At 38.1% G+C, this 8,086-nt stretch overlaps 1 long non-coding RNA gene across 1 annotated transcript in view; it reads left to right on the top strand.

Moving 5' to 3' along the window:
• The window catches only part of LOC128928848 (uncharacterized), a 68,304-nt gene continuing 60,218 nt past the window's right edge, over nt 1-8,086 (top strand). The window contains exon 1 of the long non-coding RNA XR_008474529.2: nt 1-116. This is a non-coding gene — a long non-coding RNA (uncharacterized LOC128928848). The remainder of the gene's footprint in view (nt 117-8,086) is intronic.

Here is an 8,086-nt window from a genome sequence, read left to right as displayed (position 1 = left end):
AGTGTTAGAAACCCCATCTGTGCAACTCTAAACCGATTCTCAGCACCTCTGTCAGACAACTCACCAGATAAAACCTTTACATTTGGAACAGAAAGTGAAGCATCTTAAGATTAAAGGTATGTTCAAATTCATTTTAAAATGTTAATTTCTACAATGATCCTTTACTTTAAGTGGAGAAGTATCTTATTCCTTTCTTGCAGATGAAGAATTTAAGGTTCGTAGGATCAAAATGACTCACAGACGATAACGTGGTTAGTCATCTGAAATATGGAAATTGAATCCAAATGTGTGTGTGTGTTGTTTTCGTTTTCTTTTTCAAAAAGACAGTCGCAAATGATGCAGAGGAATATATTGTATGTAAGCTCTTAATAAACACAGTAACTCCAAATTACATATTGCCAAACTATACAAACAATCTTCCACAAATAATGAATTTTGTTCGAGGAAATTAAAATATGGTTTATTGGAAAGGACATTCAGCTGTGCATTAATGCCTGAATTTCAGTCATGGTTTCTCACCCAAATTCTACTCTAACTGAGTCACTTCTGCTACTGCTTAACTATCACTGCAAATCCCAGTAACCAATGGCGGAGCTCCCTGCTAAGTGTTCAGCTCCTTATTTTCTATAAAAACCTGTTTCTCACAAACGTCTAGTGAGTTAGGGGTGACCATTCTCATTTTCTAGATAACAAAATGGAATCCTACAGAAGTTGATTGCTCAAAGCCAAAGAATGAAGCTCGTCATTAGAGACCCCACACTTAGAAATCATAGTCATGGACTTGAAGACCAGCTCAGACACTTATCAGCTGTGTGGACATGGAAAAGGTATTTAACCTACCAAGCCTCAGTTAAAAGTGTAAGATTTGTAGCAGATGGTCCCTAACCATCCATTTAGCTCAGAGTCTAATCTTTTTTTCTCTCCCTAATGTAGGTAGACCCTCATTTCTGCTTGCAAACCTCCAGCAATTTAACTGCAAGTCAAGCCTACCAAGATAGATAAATTATTGTCTAAAAGTATTTTAAATGTTGCCAATAACAATATAAAAGGCTTTGTTTGTAACTAGATGAAGCATTCATATGATTCAAAATTGGTAGGTACAGCAGAAATATATATCCACAAAAAGTGGCTTTCACACCCCAGTCAGTATCTGCCATTCAGTTGTCTAACCAACATAACAAACCAGAAGGCTTATCCTTCCAAAAATATTTTTAGTTTTCCATTTTAATAGCTTCATTGCTCAGTGAAAGAACACCTAGTAATGCTTTCAGTTCCAATGAAAGGCATAGAGATCGGTTTATGTAAATAACTATTTAGGATATTCCCATTTATGTCTGAATGAGAGTGTCCTAAACATTTCTTTTTTTTTTTTTTTTTTTAACTTTTTATTTGATTATAGGTTTTGGGGTACATGAGCAGAGCATGCGAGACAGTTGCGTAGGTACACACATGGCAGTGTGCTTTGCTTTTCTTCTCCCCTTCACCCACATTTGGCATTTCTCCCCAGGCTATCCCTTCCCACCTCCCCCTCCCACTGGCCCTCCCCTTTTCCCCCCAATAGACCCAAGTGTTTAGTACTCCCCTTTCTGTGTCCATGTGTTCTCATTTTTCATCACCCACCTATGAGTGAGAATATGCGGTGTTTCATTTTCTGTTCTTGTGTCAGTTTGCTGAGGATGATGTTCTCCAGATTCATCCATGTCCCTACAAACGACACGAACTCATCATTTCTGATTGCTGCATAATATTCCATGGTGTATATGTGCCACATTTTTCCAATCCAGTCTATTATCAATGGGCATTTGGGTTGATTCCAGGTCTTTGCTATTGTAAACAGTGCTGCAATGAACATTCGTGTACATGTGTCCTTATAGTAGAACGATTTATAGTCTTTTGGATATATACCCAGTAATGGGATTGCTGGGTCAAATGGAATTTCTATTTCTAAGGCCTTGAGGAATCGCCACACTGTCTTCCACAATGGTTGAACTAATTTACACTCCCACCAACGGTGTAAAACTGTTCCTTTTTCTCCACATCCTCTCCAGCATCTGTTGTCTCCAGATTTTTTAATGATCGCCATTCTAAGTGGCGTGAGATGAGTAAAGTTTTAAAATTATTTTTTGATGAGTTTTCCCATTTAAGCTCTTGCTTCCATACAGTACAGCTCCAAGATTATAGAATAAATTTGAAACTCCAAACTAATAGAAAAATGTACCGCACAAGCTTATACTTACTTTTTAATAACGTAATTTAGTGGAACACCAAATATATTCCATCTATATTGGGCAAAAATAGTTGCATATAGTCTTGTGTGTATCCTTGTTTAAGAACAGTGGCTGGAAATTGAAGTACATAAGAGGCAGATTTATGACAGCTAAGACTGATGACAGGTGCTGAGAATAAAATTCTAGAACAAATCAGTTGTGGGTTAACACAAAGGAAATCAAACCTTACAATTATTGGGTAGAAAACAATAAGAGACCCATTTACCCCAAAGACCAAAACCTTACTTATTTGATAGATTTAATGGATATATAATTTTTTAAATCCCCAAAGCCTATATTTTAATGAATTTTTGGAAGTCCTAATTGAATCAATCTTTGCAATAGTGACTACAAATTTGAGCTACCTATTCAATTTGCCAAGAAAGAGCTTCATTTTAAAATTCTGCAATATAAATTTCCTTCAGAATTTGACATCAGGTTATACTTCACTCTTTTTACAAAACACATCCATCAGCAGCAAAGTAGAGAACAGTTGTACTTATTTAGTGGTGAAGTAAATCTCTGTATTGCATATCTCCTTTTGACATCAAAATTGGATCCACAACTATTTTGCTATCCTTAACAACTATTTAACTATCCTTAACAAAATGATCTGCTCCAGGGCATGTCAAAAAGATCAGATTTATGCCTCTCATGACAGCTATAACTTGGCCACAATGCATGTAATTAAGGTATCAGTTTAACAACCTGTACAATAACAAAGTTCTATAAAAATGCAGGAAGCATTGAGTTATAGCAGTTATGGGTCATCCCTCCAGTGTCGAATTTCCTCTTTGTCAAGCATTCATATTCACTGCCAATGTGTCTTTAAGAGACATGGAGTGACAGCTGTCTACTGATCTCCTTTTCCTTTTCCTGGTCTCCTGTAAAGTTCTTCCCCTGCCATCTAAGTCTCACTCCCCTGATGCACAGTACTGCAATGCTCAATAGTTCACTTGGAAAATGATCTCTGTGGCTTCTGGGGCTCTTTAGAGGGAAGGTAACATATAGTCACCAAGCTGCACTGAGGGTTTTATTGAAAAAATAAGTCATTTGGTGCAGACACACAACAAAGTCAAGCCAGCCTTTCTCTAGAGGGCATCTGATTCTGAGCTGGAGTTTTTCCCTCATGAGAAGTACAGGCAGCATACCATGAAGTGAGACTAAAAAGCGAAATTGAGTAAACCTTCCATGACCTGACAAGAGTTGAGATGATGAAAAGAATATGTATCAACTTTTTTTTTTTATAAAATAAGAGACTGAGCATTGCAAAGTTTTTTTTTAATATATAAAAATAAGAAAATGTAGTCAAAATATAATTTATTTTCACAAATATGATTAGAACACACTGGTTTTTTGCCTGAAATGCTCATCTATCCTTTATTTTTTTACTTAAAAAATTTTTTAAAAATTACTTATTATACTTTCAGTTCTAGGGTACAAGTGCAGATCGTGCAGGTTTGTTACATACGTATACATGTGCCACGGTGGTGGCTGGCTGCATCCATCGCCCTGTCATCTACATTAGGTATTTCTCCTAATGCTATTCCCCCCATCCCCTGCTATTCCTCCCCCAGCCCCTTAAACTCCAGGCCCCAGTGCATGATATTCCCCTCCCTGTGTGCATGTGTTCTCATTATTCAACAACGACTTATGAGTGAGAACATGTGGTGTTTGGTTTTCTGTTCTTGTGTCAGTTTGCTGAGAATGATGGTTTCCAGTTTCATCCATGTTCCTGCAAAGGACATGAACTCATCCTTTTTATGGCTGTATAGTATTCCATGGTATACATGTGCTGCATTTTCTTTATCCAGTCTATCATTGATGGGTATTTGGGTTGGTTCCAAGTATTTGCTATTGTGAACAGTGTTGCAATAAACATACGCGTGCATGTGTCTTTATAATAGAATGATTTATAATCCCTTGGGTATATACCTAAGGATTGCTCAGTAATGGGATTGCTGGGTCAAATGATATTTCTATTTTTAAATTCTTAAGCAATTGCCACACTGTCTGCCACAATGGTTGAATTAATTCACACTCCCACCAATAGTATAAAAGCATTTCTAATTTTCCACGTCCTCTCTAGCGTCTGTTGTCTCCTGGTTTTTTAGTGATGGCCATTCTAACTGGCTGAGGTGGTATCTCAGTGTGGTTTTATTTGCATTTCTCTAATGACCAGTGATAATGAGCTTTTTTCCTACATTTGTTGGCTGCAGAAATGTCTTCTTTTGAAAAGTGTCTGTTCATATATCCTTTACCCTCTTTTGGATGGGGTTGTTTAAGTTCTTTGTAGTTTCTGGATATTAGCCTTATCCTTTTGTCCTTTTTTTGTTTTTTTTTTGAGACGGAGTTTCGCTCTTGTTTCCCAGGCTGGAGTGCAATGGCGTGATCTCGGCTCACCGCAGCCTCTGCCTCCCAGGTTCAGGCAATTCTCCTGCCTCAGCCTCCTGAGTAGCTGGGATTACAGGCCCGCGCCACCATGACCAGCTAATTTTTTGTATTTTTAGTAGAGACGGGGTTTCACCATGTTGACCAGGATGGTCTCAATCTCTTGACCTCGTGATCCACCCGCCTCGGCCTCCCAAAGTGCTGGGATTACAGGCTTAAGCCACCGCGCCCGGCTACTCCTTGGTTCTTTTGGGGAGTCCTTGTTTGTCCATGTGTCCTGCTTGGTGGAGGTGGTCCTTATGTCCATGTTAGGTTTTTACTTAATCTCTCTCTCCATTGAACTTGCCTACACAATATATGATTAATCTAAATTATCTTTCTCCCTCACCTGATGAATTTGTCTTAGGAAAGTATCTACAGCGTGGCCCCATTTATTTTGTTGCCTAAGGAGCAGCATGAATAAAATGGAGTGGGGTAAAGGCAGGCAGGAAGGTCAGGGTGGAAAAATACCGTTCCATCTTTGGTTTTTCCCCTGGAAAAAAATCATTTTGGTTGCAAACTGACATAAAAGCATCAGCAGCTCGGTTCTTGCAGAATTCTTTAAGCTGCTTTCAGAATTCTCAGCTAAAGAAACTCTCAAGGTTTTTAGAAATGTATTTCTAGTGAGACACCCCCGCCATTCCCCAAAGTCTTTCCTAAAAGCAATATAGTATCAAACAAAATATGGAATTCAAGTCCAATTGAGCCACTTGGGCAAAACACTTGACCTTAGATTTTAGCATCATCATTGTAAAAAGTGATGGTAATTATAAAATCCACCTCTTATTGTTCTTTTGAGGAATCAGTGAAATATGTACGTATAGAACACTGAGCAATTTTCCTCCTAATTATTATTAGTTAGTGCCATTAGTTAAAAACTGATAGTAATCCACTGTTGTCATAATAAAAAGGATAGGACCAGTGAAGAAAATGAGGTGTTTATAAAACGCTGGCTGCCTTCTAAGAGCTGCTGTGGGTTCTCCATTATGCTTCACAGAAGACAATATTTACTTGTATACTTAAGAATAAAATAATTCAGAATTATTTAGAGTTTTTAAATTTCAGATATGAACGAGGGATATTATGCTATGAGCTCTATTTATCAAGTTGATTGGGTGACCTCACTTTCATCTGGAATCACTCATACACATTTGCCAACTGATCTTCCCAGTAACACAATAACATCCTGATGTCAGGGTGGGCTGCATTTTAAATGAAGTAAAAACAACCTGAAACAGAATGAGCATATAGATCTCCTGGTCCTGTGACCAAAATCAATCCACCAAATTTTTAACAGCCTTAAAAAGCAAGCAAGCGAACAAACAAATATACATAATACACAACAAAACCATGCTCATTTGAAGTATATACAGGTAGTCTCTAAGAAAATCTCCAAAGTAGCAGTGAACTGAACTACAGCTTTAGAAAGTCAAAATAAAGAGGAGCTAATGTATAAAAACGATGCTGGCCCTGGAGCAGAGAGGGCTTCCCTCTGAGACAGGATGGATAACACGCCAGGGCTGGGAAGCTTCCTGTTGCTTCATGCTTCATGGTATTGTGCAGTTGCTAAGATTGAATACCGAGAGCCCCTGTACTTGGGATCATGAATAAAACCTTGTGACACCTTTGATAAGACTGTTACCCTTGGAGCCGATCCAAAGTTCATTTGGGAGGCTGCACTTCCCATCTATTTTTCAATGGCTTTATATAATTCCATCTTACTTTAAGTTACTCTGCCATTAATCATTTACCTCATTTCCTCTCATACTTTAGAAACTATAATAATAAAAGCTCATCACATTACGGCTAATCCACTGTGCCAAACTAAAACAAAACAAAGCAGCCATTAACAGAGGAAAGATCTATAAAACAATTCTCACCAGCTCCCTGGTGTCAGGCAGGAAAAAGAACATTGTTCTATCTTAGAAAAGAAATTGCCTAGAAAACTATGAGGTCAAGGACCGAAACTGACCTGCTTGCTGATCAATCAATAGCATAATGAATTATTGAATATGTATCAACATAATTACTAATGTGCCTTTTACAATTGATGGTTTAGACATGTTTTCACTTCCATTTGAGGATTTTTAAATCTCTACATCTATTTGTAGGTTTTTCTTTTCATCTCGGTTGTTTGGGAACTGCTATTGATAAGACATAAGAAGTAACTTAAGATATCATAGGTAACCAGGCAGAGTTAAAAAATACCTGCCGACATCATATCCACCGTAAAAGCTGAATCACTGGCCACATGGAAATGTTCCTTCATTGTACTTCAGCTTGGGTTACAGCCTTAGTCAGTCATTTATCCTGCTATAACAAAATACCACAGTTGAGGTAAATTGTAAACAATAAAAATTTACTTCTCATAGTCTGCAAGACTGGGAAATCCAAGATCAAGATGTCTTCAGGATTAGTGTCTGATAGGGGCTGCTCTCTGCTTCCAAGATAGTGCCTTATTCCCAAATCCACCAGAGGAGAGGAATGCTGTGTCCTCACATATGAGGAGGGGAAGAGGGGGCTCCCCTCAACTTCTAGTTCTCACATAAGACCCCTCATGACTTAATCACCCCGAAGGCCACACATCTTAATAGTGTTGCATGAGGATTAAATTTTAACATTTGTTTTTGAGGGGACACCCTCATTCAAATCCCAGCAGATACTGAGCTCAGAGATAAATTTCAGAGGACATCAGAGGCTGAGCTTTACTTGTATTCTCTTCTTCTTTGTCTTATTCGAACTTACAGATTCTGAAATGCTTTTTCTCAACTGATCTTAATAATCACACATGATACGTAAGCATTTATCCAAATAGTCCATGCCAATATATCATGAGGTTTAGTTACTGCATTAGGGTACTTCCTTAGAACAACAAATTATCATCGAATCCTTGAAATAGAACAAATCAAGCTGGAATTAGGCCTGGCTCTTGCCTATACACACACACACACACACACACACACACACACACACACATACTTGAATCCATAACCACAGCATTGTAGATATTGTAAAGACCCCTCTGGCTTCTGCTGGATGTTTCCATTGGGTGCTCACAGCTCACATCTTTGTTGGATATGTGAGGAAGGCAGGCAAATACGGTAAATGGACATCTGCTTTGGTGTCACTTTCTTATTTTGTCTTCAGAAATGCTGTGTACGTTTGGGGATAAAAATCTTACCCTCATTTGCTCTTTATCTCAGAGTCTTTAATCCACATTTCTAAAATAGACATTCCCTCAACCATGTCAAATATCTATAATATCTCAGATCATCTCTTCTCCTGTCCTTTTTGGTTAATTTTTTTAAAAACATGCTTAACAGGCTTTTCTGAAGTTGGCTTTCTACAGTGTGAGAGGCAGATGGTCTAAAAGGAAAGAGGGCTTATTT

This window comes from Callithrix jacchus, chromosome 8 (genome assembly GCF_049354715.1).
Source record: "Callithrix jacchus isolate 240 chromosome 8, calJac240_pri, whole genome shotgun sequence".
Classification (NCBI taxonomy): domain Eukaryota; kingdom Metazoa; phylum Chordata; class Mammalia; order Primates; family Cebidae; genus Callithrix; species Callithrix jacchus.
The sequence above is the reverse complement of the archived record's forward strand: the minus strand, read 5'-3'. Positions and strand labels throughout refer to the sequence as shown.